The sequence below is a fragment of the Poecilia reticulata genome, chromosome 15 (assembly GCF_904066995.2).
Source record: "Poecilia reticulata chromosome 15, P_reticulata-male-v2, whole genome shotgun sequence".
In the NCBI taxonomy this organism is placed as follows: domain Eukaryota; kingdom Metazoa; phylum Chordata; class Actinopteri; order Cyprinodontiformes; family Poeciliidae; genus Poecilia; species Poecilia reticulata.
In genome coordinates this window covers 25,579,576-25,594,644 of record NC_088844.1, presented here as the reverse complement: position 1 = coordinate 25,594,644, position 15,069 = coordinate 25,579,576, and the positions used below count along the sequence as shown (strand labels likewise).

The 15,069-nt window shown below is 38.8% G+C and overlaps 1 long non-coding RNA gene across 1 annotated transcript in view; it reads right to left on the bottom strand.

Annotated features, from left to right (window-relative positions):
- Positions 1-2,059: 2,059 nt before the first annotated feature.
- The window catches only part of LOC145555063 (uncharacterized), a 64,341-nt gene continuing 51,331 nt past the window's right edge, over positions 2,060-15,069 (bottom strand). The window contains exons 2-3 of the long non-coding RNA XR_014091131.1: positions 3,175-3,341; positions 2,060-2,788 (exon numbers count right to left, since the gene is read on the bottom strand). This is a non-coding gene — a long non-coding RNA (uncharacterized LOC145555063). The remainder of the gene's footprint in view (positions 2,789-3,174; positions 3,342-15,069) is intronic.

Genomic DNA, 15,069 nt, shown 5'->3' with positions numbered 1-15,069 from the left:
AGAAATTAATCATCATGTGTTTGGACTGTAGTAGGTAGCAGGAGTACCTGGAGAGAACCCAAGAAAAAACCCAAAACCCAAAACCCAGAGTCTGAACCCAGAAAGACAAACCTAAATATTATGTTTCATGTTTGTCGCTTTCTGCACCAAGAAAAATCCTGCTTCCTGGTTTTGATTCTGATGAATCATGTAGAGCTGGAAGATTGAGAATAAATGAGAGTAAAAGTGGGAGGCAATAGATGGGGGAGGGGGGACAGAGAAAGTTTGGTAACGAGAACTGGGAGCTATGGCGTGAGAGAGCACCTGTCCCACAGGAATTGGGTCCACTCGTCCTTAACCGGAGTTGGCAGCGCCTCAGCTTGACCTTGTCCCCTCATGCCGCTGCTTGCCTCTGATCCCATTAGGACCCAGGCACCATGGCAGGACCCCCCCCACCCACACACACACACCCACCCACACACACACACCCGCACGCACGCACGCACACACACTTTCACCCCCACCTCTAACCTCGCTTTATCAGCCCCTCCCACATCCTCACCCCAGATCTTTTGGGGGCCCAGGACAAACATCAGGCCCTGTGGAACAAACAGGCCACTAATGTGGACGGACAGGACAGACAATTACAGCCGATGGGAGTGTGGACGAGTCCAGGAAGGGACGCAGGGAAACACAGCACAGAAAAAGATGAAAAATTAACCCTTTCGCAGAAAACGTCAGATTTAGCCGACTTCTCAAATCGCTTTGATAAAGTGAGGACTACGTTTACTTCCTAAGTAAAATACACTCCACGTTAGGGACACCTGTTCAGTTTCTTATTAAGAATCAGAATTAATTTTAACGTCATTGTGCACGAATGAAGTGCAACACAATGTTGAAGGAGTCTTTATGAATGTCTATGACTGTTGTCATGAAGTGTCATTCGGTAAATATTGAGACTTTTAATGAAAGGTGCTTTAGAAGTCGTTTTAAAAGTCCATTAAAAGTGTCAACTTTGCATTAAATTGGTAAATAATGACTCTTTAATGCAAAGTTAGCATTTTTACTGCAACTTTGCATTAAAACTTTTCATGACACCAGTCATAAACATTCATTCGGACTCCTTCATGTTCGTAACTGGTGTTATGTTCATGACAGTGTCGTGTCATTCTTATAAACACCCCTTCAAATAAAGTGTTACTGTTTTAAGCCAGTAATTCTAATATTGATGAAAATGTGCTAGTTCTGTTGACAGATTATTTCACTTATGGGAAAAATGTCTTGTTGTAAGTGAATTTATTTGCCAATGTAACTAGTACTAAGAAATATTTACTTAAATCAAGCTCCTATAAACTACTGAAAAGTTCCCGGTAAACTCGTTTTGTCTGATTTTACATGTACTAAGATATTTCTATTAGAAAACAGACCAAATTTATTTATTTTGCAGTGTATCTATTAAGGTTAAATCCTCTGTTGCTCAGTTTTTGGATATTATTCCTTGTCAAACCTCTTCAATATTTCCTCCTCTTTCTTTCATATCGAAACTTTGACCTACTTGGCATATTACGCAACACTACGTGGGGAAGTGGAGGGCATGAAAATAAAAACCCCTAAGAGAAAGTGTAAACAAAAGTGAACGACCTTGCACGAATCCAAGTCCACCTCACCGCAAATTATGCATCCCTTTTATAAAATGAATGCATGTGCAACGCGTGTCGCTCCGTCCCGTCGCTCCCGCTCGTCTGGACTGGAACCTAAGAATGCCAGCCTGTGCATCTGTGGTTGCAAAACACAAGCAACACATGTACACAACACTCTAAAGTTAGAATCGAGAAAGCCAGAGCTCCGTCTGTAACCCTACACGCGCACAGATTTAGCCTGGTGCATTCATACGAAAAGCAGGGTGTGATGCCATCCTTCAGCTGGAGGAGGAGGAGGAGGAGGAAGAGTTGTAATGCAGGAGTAAGAGAGGTCATTATGGGTCTGAAGTGAGACATAATTAAAATTTTATCACTGTTTGACCCCCAATTGACCCCCAGTTAGGCAACACACACTGAACAAGTATCAATCAATCAAACAATTGAGTTTATTTGTAAAGCACTTTTCAACATTTCAGTAATGTTTCAATCAATAACTGAAACATCAAAATGTTAGTCAATGTTTCTAGGCCTGTCATAATAATCAATAAATCAATCAATCGCACGATAAATTAAAACAAACTCAATAATTTCCATTTGCATAATTTATCATTTCTAACTTTTCTTTCTTTTTTCTACCAAAAACTCGATGACAAAAGTCTTCAGTCTGGTGTTTTGGTCTCAACTAAACCTTTTTTTTAAAGACAAGTTTGTTTACAACGACTTCATAATCAATTTTATTTGTTGTTTCTCTTGTTTTGTTCATTTATTTTGGATATTTAAAATGTCTTTCAGTTTCAGTGATAAAAATTTGAGAATGTGCTCTTGGATTATTTTGCCATTAACGTTATATCATTTGAAAATGGTCTCAAAACAATATTATCATTTATCGCAATAACTTTTGGGACAATTTATCGTCCAGCAAGATTTGCTTAAATGTTTCATTTACTGCGCTACAAAAGCAACTCTAAAATGACAAGATTTTAGTCTAGATTTAAAGGAACTTGGTATTTCAGCAGTTTTGCAGTTTTCTGGAATTTTGTTCCAGATGTGTGGTGCATAGAAGCTGAATGGTCTCCTGGTTCTGGTCCATCTTTCTGGGTTTAGTCAGAACGCCAGCAGCAGCGTTCTGGATCAGCTGCAGGTGGAGGTTTGATTTTTTTTAGGCAGACCTGTGAAGACACTGTTGCAGTAATTAATGCAACTAAAGATAAACGTATGAATGAGTTTCTCCAGGTGTTGCTGAGACATTCATCTACTAGTCCCGGAAATGTTCTTCAAGCGATACAAGACCAACTTTGTAACCGTCTTTATGTGTCTCTGAAGGTCCAGGTCAAAGTCCATCACTACTCACAGAATATATAAACTTTAATCTGTCCTCGCTGAACCCATTAACCCAAACAGCAAACATTTGTTCCCTGAGAACTGCCAGATACAGTCGCTGGTCAAGCACCCCCAGACACACAGATGGGTTGAGACTTGTTACCCACAAGACAGCCTTCCGTCCCCTGACAGATCATCCTCACGTAAACAGACTTGTGTGCTGGCACTCACTTACAGTAAGGTTATACCAGCAGACAGGCATGCAGCCACACATTCGGTGCGACCACAAATGTTTCTCAGTGCATCACGGACCGACAGGCTGGTGCACGTCGGCGCGCTCCATGGACCCATCCAGGAATTTAAAACGAGAGCCGCACCACAAAAGAGGAAACTGAGAAACTGCTGGAAAACAGAAAGAAAGTCTTTCTGAGATATAGCTGAAATTGCATATTATTATGGAGAAAAAAAAACAGGACAACAACTTCATTTATACATGTATATATAAAACACACACACACACACACACTTGCACCACAGCACAGGAAACTCAAATGTCAATGTGGGTACAGGGTGAATGAAAGTGGAAACAGAAACACCAGACTACAATGGGCTGCATACAGGATATGTTGAGATGATTATTTCCTATAAAAACAACCAGGCCTTTTGGCAGGAATGAACACTGGAAAAGAAAAGCTTCGTAGAACTGCAGTTCTAATAGTAAAACCACTAAAAATTAGTTTTATTTAGTTCCACATACCAACATGGCATACTATATACCATACTACACTATATTATACCATGATGTGCTGCTGTGCTGCACTACCCCATACTATACCATAGCACATTACACTATACTATATTACACCACACCATAATATACCATTGCTATAGTGTGGTGTAGTGCTATACTACAATGTGCCACTATACTGCACTATACCATACTACAATATGCTATGCCATACTATATTCTACTACACCAAACTACTACCATACTATACTACACTGTATCATGTTACACTATGATCCACTCAACTGTACTATTTTGCGCTATATTACACCACACTATACCACATTATACCATACTATATTTTACCATATTATGTTATACTCAATTATACTACGCTATACCATACTATGCTGTATTGTACTGCAAAGTATAGTGAAGTCTACTATGCGGTATATAATATACTACTACTACCACTGCTACTAGTATACCATACACCATAGTATATTATACTATTGCGTAGTTCAGTGCAGCATAGTATAGTGTTATGTATCATTGTATAGTGTAGTATAGTGCACTGTGGTAGTATATCATACAGTATAGTGTAGAATAGGATATCACAGTCTTGTATTGTACAGAATAGTATAATGCAGTATAGTATAGTAAAGTACAAGTACGGTGTTAAACAGTGGGGTTTAACACCGTACTGTAGTGTTGTATAGTAAAGTACAGGGCAGTACCCTATAGTGTAGTAGAGTATGCTTAGTGTGGTGTAGTACAGCGTAGTATAGCATAGCATAACATAATGTACTATTGCATGATGTATGATAACATGGTACTGTAAAGCTAATAGAACAAGATTGCGTAGAATAACAAAGGCTAGCATAGTAATTGTGTTATCACAGGATTACATAGTGTATTATAGTAATTTTAACTCCTGGCTACATTTGCTCTTAATAGTAAATGTTTTAACTCAAAAATAAAACAAGTTACTTTGCCAGATGTGACAACCCTCGACAGTTTTGTAATTTGATGAGCTGAAACTGTCTCCTAAGATCAGTATCTGCTCTGCTACCGCTAAGATAAACACCAATCTTTAAACGCAGCTGCTACCATCGCTGTCACGCCCGCAGGAAATCAGACATGGGTCCCCTCAGGTCAACTGCAGCTTCAAAGGCCATCAGTGAGTTCTGTTGCCAGGCTGAGGGCAGTGAGCTACAGGGTCCTGGGGCTCCTGCGCCCCAACGCGGTAATGGGATTAGAGCTTCCTAAAGACAGATTAAGGGGCTCCAGGTCCCACCTTGGTCCCCCTGCCAGGTCTGGTACCTCCCATCCGCTGGACCCAAATAGATTAATGATGGCAGGATGGGAATATTCTCAATCTAAGCAAATGGTAGTCAAGTAAAGCAATGTCATACGTTTCCATTTCCATAGAAGATGTCCAACATAAAGCGATGTAACCTTTTGTAGATTTACTTCCTGTTTTAAAATTTTTCTCAAGTGTTCAATCACTTTTTAGGGGATTTGACTGCTTTAGAGATCACTCCAACCCTTCACTTCTCCCAATTACCCCAGGCCAGTACCTGAGCCCTCTCCTTCCACAATGCCGCTGCTTTCTGAAGATGGAGCCATATCATTTTACTCAGGTTCAGATCTGAACTTTGACTGGGCCACAGCAATACTCTTCCATTTTTCAGCCATTCTCTTGTTAATTTGCAGCTGTTTGTAGCATACTTTGGGCCAAGCTTTGGACTTTGGCTCTCTGATGGTTACAAATGCAAAACAAGTCCACATCATCAACCCTCCACTACCGTGCTTGGTAGTTGGTAGGAGGCGTTTGATGTTATGCTGTGTTTGGTTTCTGCTGAACATGGTGGCCTAATATCTGTACTTTGGTCTCAACAGCATGTCTGTGGTTCATTTCCTGTCAGACAGAAGGTAACAAGACATGTTCTATTGGTTGTCACCAGATTTATCATTGAACATGCTAACTGAGGTCTCTAGGGTCATGTATTGCATTGCACTATCTGACCTTTTGGGGATATCTTAACTCTGGAGAAGATTGGCTGCTGTCTTAGATGTTTTCACACCTGATTGCCCGGTAGACTCGGTTCAATTGGGGAACAAAATAGTAACATTTGTAATATTTTCAGCTGCTGCGATTTGTTTTCACGCTGCACTGTGTCAAATGAACCTCCTCTTGTGGTGGCGCTGCACCAAAAACCACAGAAGACGACATTGAGGGCAATGGCTTTTGTCATGAAATGTAAACAAAAATGGAGTAGGGTCATATTTTAGCAGTTGTAGGATTTCTCTTTAGTTGTTGGTAAAAAAAAAAAAAAAAAAAACAACCCACAAACTATTTCTCCCTTTAGCACTAAACTCTCATGTTTGTTTTGGTTGTATTTACCCAGAATGCCTTGCGCTGTAGTCTGCTTCCAGCTTTTGGCGCGATCGCTGGTACACTCAGCGTTCAAACCCCACTAGAGTTCACTCAGGTTTGTAGACGGACTAGAGTTTGATTGCGTATCACAGCTCCCCAAACGAACCAGACTTTCTAAGCCACATGTGTCAAAATGGAGGCCCGGGGGCCAAATTTGGACCACCGTAGGTTTTTTAATGTGGCCCTCTAGACTCCAAATTACATCAATAAGCCCCTCCAGTTTTTCACAAATCTGCAAAATTCACAAAGAAACAACAAATCATATTTTTTTTTCTGAATTTACTGCAATTCTTTTTAAGAATTGGTTAAAAATGTTGCGTTTTAAACCAAAAGCTCAACTGCTGCCTCAGTCTTACTTGATGTTAAGTTATAGTCCTTGATCAATACAGCAATTAATAAAAAGACAAATTTAATGTCATACATTAGCGTGAAATTCCTTACAAATATTTCTAAATTTTGATTGCAATAAACACAAAAACAATCACAAAAATCTGGATGGACTGATCAGTATGAAAAGACATTCAATATTTAATTTTAAGAAACACTCATTGAATGCTGAAACAGCTATTTATTGATATTTTAACATTTTAATGGGTTTTATTAATACATTCTGGCCCTTTAAGAACAGTCAGATTTTTGATAAAGAGCAAAATGAAAATTAGTTTGACGTGCCTGGTCGAGGCAAATAAACTAGTTTGATTAAAGTGGATTAAACAGGGTTGGTGTGAATGGACCTTAAGATGTTTTCCACTGCAGAATGATGGACTTTAAAGTTGGAAATGTCCTTATAACCCTCCCCAGATTGATATAAGCTGTAACATTCCTTATGTGATCCTTACTGTGGGTGTGTTAACACACCTTAAGCTCTACAGCAGAAAAATGTTGCCTTTCTGCTGGAAGCCACACTTGTTGATCAATGAGTAATCTGTATTTGCATTTCCTTTTTTAAAAAGTAAACTATGATGAGATGACGCAGCATGTCACTGATGTATAACAGCAAATGATGTAGCATGCTGTAACACAACATAAACTTTGACTTACAGACATGGTCTTAGAAGTGAAAGAAACTCTTTGCTCTTGCGGTACTTAACCTGCATCCTTGACATTTGCCAGTGAAGCAGCCAGGGTGAGATTAGGCCTGGATGGATGTCATAAACTGGTCAGTCTAAATATAGACGGGGCCACAGAGGGTGCAGTTATTGTTACACACAAACAGGCATGCATGGACTTGCTTGTCCAGGATTAAATGTACACTTGTGTCCAGAAACACACCCAGACACAGATACATGTGTATTTTCTTTCATGCACAGCAACAATTTATAACTTCTGAGAGTGAAAAAGGCTGATCGGTTGAGGTGTTTAAGATTATGTTAGAAAAGCAACAGAATGAAAGAGTGATGTTTTGGAAAAGGACATTAAAAGTTGGGGTACTTTGAGCACCACAGGGGGAGAGGCCTCGTTTCCAGGACATGCCTGGAGGTTTTGGCCTGCAGTGACAAACGGAGAGTCTGTCTGGTTTAGAGAGAGCAGTGGGTCGTGTTACTCGGAGAAACACTGACCCCCAGTGTTTCAACCAAAAACATAAAAGGACCAACATGAGTGTCAAAGAATGTTCAGCTCTTTAATATATATAAAATATATATATTAAAAAATATGCATTTTAAAAAATTAAAAAAATATCTTTTTAAAATATGTATTTTTCAATATTTTGCTCCAATTATGGAGCTGAAGATGTTTTATCAGGAGTAAAGTGATGAAAAATGTTATTTTAAATAATAAATATTTGGAGAATCTAATTCATGCCTTCATTTTCTGCTGTTTTAATCAGTAATCTATGAACAGAGGTGGGTAGAGTACCAAAAATACACACAAGTACAAAATATCCATTTTGACAAATCAACAGAAGGATGAAAAGGAAATGGGCTGACAATTTCAAAGAGGAAAAATGTGATAAATGGAAAGAGGGAGGTGAGTAAAGTAGCCAAAAATTGTACTTAAGAGTAGAACTACTACTTTTACTCAATTAAAAGTAAAAAGTAGATAAGAAATTACTCAAGAGTAAAAATGTATTTGGTAAAAAGTTTATTCAAGTACTGAGTAACTGATCAAATTAATCATTTAATATTTAAAAATTACTTCATCAGAAGGACCACATTTGAAGTTAAGTGGAAATTTTGGTATTTTAAGGATGAAACAGACAATAATTCAGATAAGTAACAAAAATAACAAAATGTTTCCAAATGTGTTTCGCCCAATAAAAACTGATGAAACGTTAACAGAAACTGCAGGCGTGTGTCTGTTTATGGTGAGTTTTTGGTTAAAACATGTTTGTTTTTCCATTCAGTGGGTAGAAAATCCAGACATTTTACTCGAGTAAAAGTAAAAATACTCCCAAAAGTAAATTTTTCCAGAAAGTTACTCCAGTAACTGAGTGACTGGGTACCGCCCAGCTCTGTCTCTGAACAGCCTGGGGCCTCAGTGTCTCCGTCCCCTGCTAGCTTGATGGTCCCCTCTCCTCCCCAGCTGGCAGAAGTTACGGCGGGCCACAATGTGCCTGCATGACGGGCCGGTTCGGGTCCTGAATGAGGGTCCCACAGCCCCACTGAAAGGCTCCCATTGTCCGGCCCCACCTCCATCAGAGATCATTAATTATGGGCCGCGGAGCACGGCTCTGAGCGCGATGAAGTCCAACCTCTACACTCCCCTCCTGTTACAGCATAAACACGCTGATGAGGCTGAAGAGAGCCAGCCCCTCCTCTTCCTCCTGCTCTTCCTACATCCTTCTCTTCTATTCTGGCGTTTTTAATAAAGCCAAGCGGACCGCTGAGGACTTGGGGGAGGCAGGTTGATGGTTTTTGAATGAGAACAGGAAATTGGAGGTGATTTCTTCTCATTTCATTCTGTCTATTCAATCATCTCCAGTGGATTTTAGAGCTTAGTAGAGTTGGATAGTAACTAGTTACTCAGTTACATTTACTTGAGTAACTTTTTTGAAAAATGTAACTTTAAAATAATTTTTTCTCTTTACTTTTACTTGAGTAATTTTATTATGAAGTATTTTTACTCTTGAGTAAAAATTCAGGATTTTCTACAAACTGCATGAAAAACAAACATAATTTAACCAAAGACTCACCAGACAGACACCTGCGGTTTCTTACAGTTTCATACATTTTTTATTGAAAGAAACTTTCAATTTTAAACTTTATTTCTTGTTATAGGAATTATAATTTTTGTCCTTAAAATACCAACATTTCTGATGATGTAATTTTAAAATCTTAAATGATCGATAATTTGATCAAAGTCTTCTCAAGTACTCAATACCCGAGTAGACTTTTTACCAAATTCTTTTTTTACTCTTACTTGAGTAATTTCTTGATACTTTTACTTGAGCAAAATTATGTTGAAGTAGTACTTGAGTATAACTTTTGGGTGCTCTTCTCAAACTGATGAAACTCTGTGTCATGAGTCTTTAAATTTACCAAACTCCATTTTCTTTCTGGGTATTGTGTTTAAATGTTACTAAATGATTTACAAAAGTAGTTTTGAACCACTTGGACCTTAATGAAACTTTATTTTTAATTGTTAGCCAACAATAACCAACTTATATCACTCAGTTATGCTAAATAAAAAGTACAACTTCAGTCACTTCTTGGGTTTTAAATATAAAGACAAGATTTAACATGATTTTAAATCCAATTTTATAGCAGATTGGGTTCATTCTCACCAGCCATGTTTAGTAAGCCTTATTCAAACTCTAGTTTATTTGTCTGGTTCGTTTTTTGGAGGAGTGAAAAAACTCAGATGTAAACCAAAGAAGCTACAAACCTGGGTCTTGGTTTGGTTGAAGTGAACTCTGGTGCGGTTCGAATGCAAATGTGAACGCCAAGCGGACCAAACAACGCTCCAGAAGCAAGGAGTCGACTGCAGCACATGGTATTCTGGGTAAATACCAAATCAAACATGCTAGCCTAGCACTAGCAGGAGAAATGGCTTGTAGTTTTTTGTCAAAGACAAAAGAGAAATGCTACAACCACTAAAATCTGACGCTACTCCATTTTTGTTTAGATTTACATTTTCAGTGTCTTCTTCAGAGGCTTTGGTTTGATTTCCTTCAGTGGTTCTTGGTCAGGGCGATCCCTGGAGTTTGCTCCTTCCAAAGGCAAGGAAGGGAACAAACAGGCTTTGCAATGTCTTTAGTTCGTTTGACACATTGCAGTATGAAAGCGAACCTGTTATGCTGCTGAATTATGGGAGGTCAAAGCTTCTCCAGCGTGGTTTCACCTTTAAGCTAATCTGTGCAGCACATTCCAGTAACAAAGTGCTTCACTTGATAAAAACATTACACAGTCGCCATCAAATAAGCAACAAATGTTACATTTTGTCAAACCCCATCTTCAAAATCACAAAGAATATCCATAATCAAACACACATCAATTATATTGATCGATATTTCAGTTACTATCAATCAAAAGCAACTCTATACAGGTGGATTTTTAACATTGACTTAAATGAAGTCAGTGTTTCGGCAGTTTTGCAGTTTTCTGGAAGTTTGCTCCAGATTTGTGGAGCATAGAAGCTGAATGCTGCTTCTCCATATCTGGTTCTGGTGATCTTTACTATATTTTGGTTCTAATTCACTAAACTAATAAAAACATTTTAAAGTTTATTCTCAATTACTTTACCAATGTGGAATCTGTTCTGTGTTTTAACACTTTAAAGTTTGATATGAATCATTTTAGAAACTGGTTAAAAACAGATTATTATGTCTTCATAAACTGAATGAGGGTAAGTTTAATTTTTTCCCCCTCATGTTTCTGGTATTAGTTTCTAGTTGTAAACTAAAATAAGAGGGCAGTATGAATTTACTGCCTGTAAAGGTCCATGAATGATTATGTGGACGTTATACTATAATGTTTGTGTAACTCAAACCGCCGCACATGTTTTGTGCTCAGTTTTGGGGAAAAACGTCAGAAGAATAAAGTCGTTTGAATCCAAAAGGGATAAAATAAGAGTTCATATAATAAAACCGAAATGACATCATGTGGTTTCGTTATTGCTGTGCGCTGTTGCTTCGACCTTGGGGGATGAGACGTTACATTACACATCCCTCACTAATGCGACACCACCCAAGAACAGTTACTCAACACCAAACTGCATTTCGATTCGGGCAACAAACTGCGGTCCAACAGTCAGACCGCACTTCCATCCCTGGAGTTTGCTCCGTATATTCATAGCAACTCTGCGCGTTTACATCACAGCGAGCCGCTTTGGGCCGAGCGCGTCTCACTTTCCTCACAGAAACCTCATGTGCTTGGAGTTTATGAGGCCCAGGCTGCGATCGGGTTTGTTTTTGAAATGTTGTCATGTCGTATTTACTGAACAGATATGGAGTTTTTTTTTAATCCATTCAAGGATCTGGATTCAGTTGAAGGCTCTAAATATGAAACAGTTTTTTCTCGGAGGGGTGAATAATTCATCTCCAAAGTGAAACACGTTGCACAGTAACTTATTCCAACGTAACTTTTACTGAAAGTGAAGACGGAAAGCGAAAGCAGAAACCTTTTAAATGCGGCTGATGAACAGTTTTGCCAGTGTTACTTCTTTTGCATATGAGATTTGAATACGATCAGCCTCTCAAGGTCACAGCGTGACACTTTAATTTCATACGAAGTGGGAAAATCTGTTTGGCTAGGCTGGGGGTGTCCAAACTGCGGCCTGTGGGCCTTTAGTGGCCCTTACAGTGATTTTGTGTGGCCCCTAACTGCAAAGCAAAAATTTTATGAATTTGGCCAACAGATGCAGATGGAATTTTAATACATGATTTTTGTACAAATTATTCATCTTTTTAAGATCAAACCAAATTTATCCAGAGACTTAACCTGAAAAGCCAAATTTGCTGCACCAAAGTCAGATTTTATTTGCTTTTTATTAAACCTGGGTAAATATACCAGGCGTTTTGAAAGAAAGTGACCCAAATTCTGTTCTTGTGACTGAAAGTACAGTTTGTTCGATCAAGACCAAAAGAAACTGAAACTAGATGCCTTTTTTTAATACAGCAAAGGTGCAAAATATGCCCTGGTGTATTAGTCATTGTACAGAATAAAGGACTACATTTCTGCCAAAAACAAAAAATTATTTTCATTTTGAAACTCGGAAAATAATTCTAGCAATTTTTTTAAATTAATCACAAAACTTTTGAAGTTATTGGTGAAGATTTACTCTGCCTTTTATTTCATTATTATAATTATTATTATTCACAATGGCCATAGTACGCCGTCATAAATAGCCACTTCAAGTTTTGGATTTAAAATAAAGACAACAAAATTTACGCTACTTTATTTGCTTGATTTTTGTTGTTTTTTTGTTTGAGTCGACAATTTTGGTCTACATAACAATAATATAATTTATATAATTTTTTTAAATATAATTTTGCCTAATGCCTTTTCAAACAAATAATGATCTAGTTAATTATATATCTGTTTGAATGTGAATACGTTTGAACTAAACTAAACTAAAAAAACATCTTGAGGAATGAAAAGCAAAGACAATAAATCCTAACACAAAGTAAAACAAAATCAAAATTCATAAAGCTGCAATTTCAGCAGACAGTGGTTCTAGCACTGAGTTAGCAGCTTGTTTATAAATGCAGGCCGCACTTTTCAGAATGATGTTCATCTTCACAACTCGTTTCTACTTTGCGTTGCTCAATCATATAAAATCCCAAGTAAATCCTCTGAAGTTTGTGTTTGAAATGTGATCAATTGTAAACTAAAACTTTGTACTTCAGGCCTCTGGAATGCAGATATGCTGAATAATATCTCTGACCTCAGAAAACATAATTAGGAAAGTTATCGTTTTTCCCCTTAATCATGAAATTCCTCTCCTCCTCTCCCTCCTCGCTCTGACCCATGGCTCTCTTCTTCCCCCAGAGAGGAGGTTACATAACGTATTTCCAACGCTCCCCTGTCGACACACACACACACACACACACACACACACACACACACACACACACACGCTCCTGCAACACTTCATCAGTTCCTGCCCCTCATTGCCCGCCTTCCCCCTCACTCTATCCTCACACAAACACACACATCACACACCTGTCAGCTGTGAAATATTTCCCCCAGATCTCCTCGACTGGACACTGAACAGACTCTGGTGTGCGTTGAGAACCTTCTCATGCCCCAGATACTTCTCCTTTTCCCTTTTCCACACCAGCGCCATTGCTCCCCCGCCCTCTCTCCTTTCATCTCTCAGACAAACACTCGCTTGCATTAATCAAAGCCCCCCACCCTTCTCCTTCAGTAGTTCTGCTTTACATCACTGATTGGGGATGTGACACAGCCCCCCTGCTCGATTGGCGTAACTAGAAGCAGCACTAAAGTAAAAGTATCAACAAAAATAAGCGTCGCAGTAAAAGTTATACACGTATTTAGCTAGTTTTTGTACTTCCATTTAACTCTTAACTGCTTCTGAAAGCAGCCCAAGTGCTTAAAAAACCCACCCAGATGTTTTTGTGGCAATAAGTTAATGGAAAACGAGCTGTTTAAATTATGTTCTGATTGTTAGGTTACATTCAACGTGCACTGTGTCTTTACCAGTGGTGGGAAGTAACGAAGTACAAGTACTTCATTATTGTACTTAAGTACAATTTTCGTGTATCTGTACTTTACTTAAGTAGATATAATAATGGATACTTTCTACTTTTACTCCACTACATTTTACAGTAAGTATCTGTACTTTCTACTTCACTACATTTCTACAAAAGTGTCGCGTTGCTCGTTACATCCAAGTCGCGTTGCTCTTTTCTTCCGTTAAAATATGAAGTTCAGGGATTTAAGGCGGCGCCGTAAAATCCAAGCAATAACGTGACTTAGTGTCTGTTGTCACCCATCGCCTCCACCTTTACTCGCACGCGAAGCTCCAAGACATGCGCAGTGGTTTCCTCTGAGCGGCAGAAGATGTCTGTCTAATCGTCAGTAATATAATAGCGCTGCATAAATCATAGATATGGCAACATGTAAAATCAGCAACGCTTCGCTTTCACAGACGGTGGGGACTTCGTCCAACTTTTAGCGTCACTTGGAAGGAAAGGTTAAAGAAAGGTAAGAGCTGTGGACGTGATGCTAGCAAAGCTAGCTGTATTGACTGAGACACATGTTGCATCTGCGATGAAAAAAGGTGTCACTCATTCGCTGAATTATTGTGCGGAGGTATTGACTGAGGTGTCGCAGATATGGGACAACGCTACGACCAAAGTGCAATATAGTGATATGACATTCAGGAACGATCCGATTCTTCTGGACGGATCTTTACTAAGAGTGATAGGACTGAAGTCTCACTGCATGCGTACACTGCAGTTATTATTTTATATATATATATATATATATATATATATATATATATATTATATATATATATAATTGGCAAATAAATAAAACAAGAACGTAAGAACGCAGAGCATGTTCATTGCTCATTGTTCTTTGTTTTCGTCACCTGTCATGGTGACAGACATTGGAGCGGGAGGGAGGATGAGAACAGTCTCATCCTGCTTGGTTACTTCTTGCTTATTGCGCCTTGTACAGTGTTCACAGTTGAACGTTGTTTGCACCATTAAACATAGCAATTAACTGTAGACAGTTGTGGTTTCTGACACGTGCAGTATGGGCAAACGCCCAGGGCGTTATTTTATTTTTTTTAGGGATGGCAGGAGACCTCTGCGGATTGTGGCACAGAGATGGAAACAAAGCAGAATGAAGAAGAGTTTGTGAATGTTAAGGCTAGTTAGCATAGCCACTGATGACGGTGGTGAGTTGCTTCTCTGCTATTAGCACATTTAGCAGCGCATTCACAAGGTTGATTAACAGCGCTAAGACCCTCCTCCTGGCTCTGATTGGCTGTTGAAGCCATGCATTTCTTCAGATAGCTATAAAAGCTCAGGGAGGAGATTGATGTTTTCA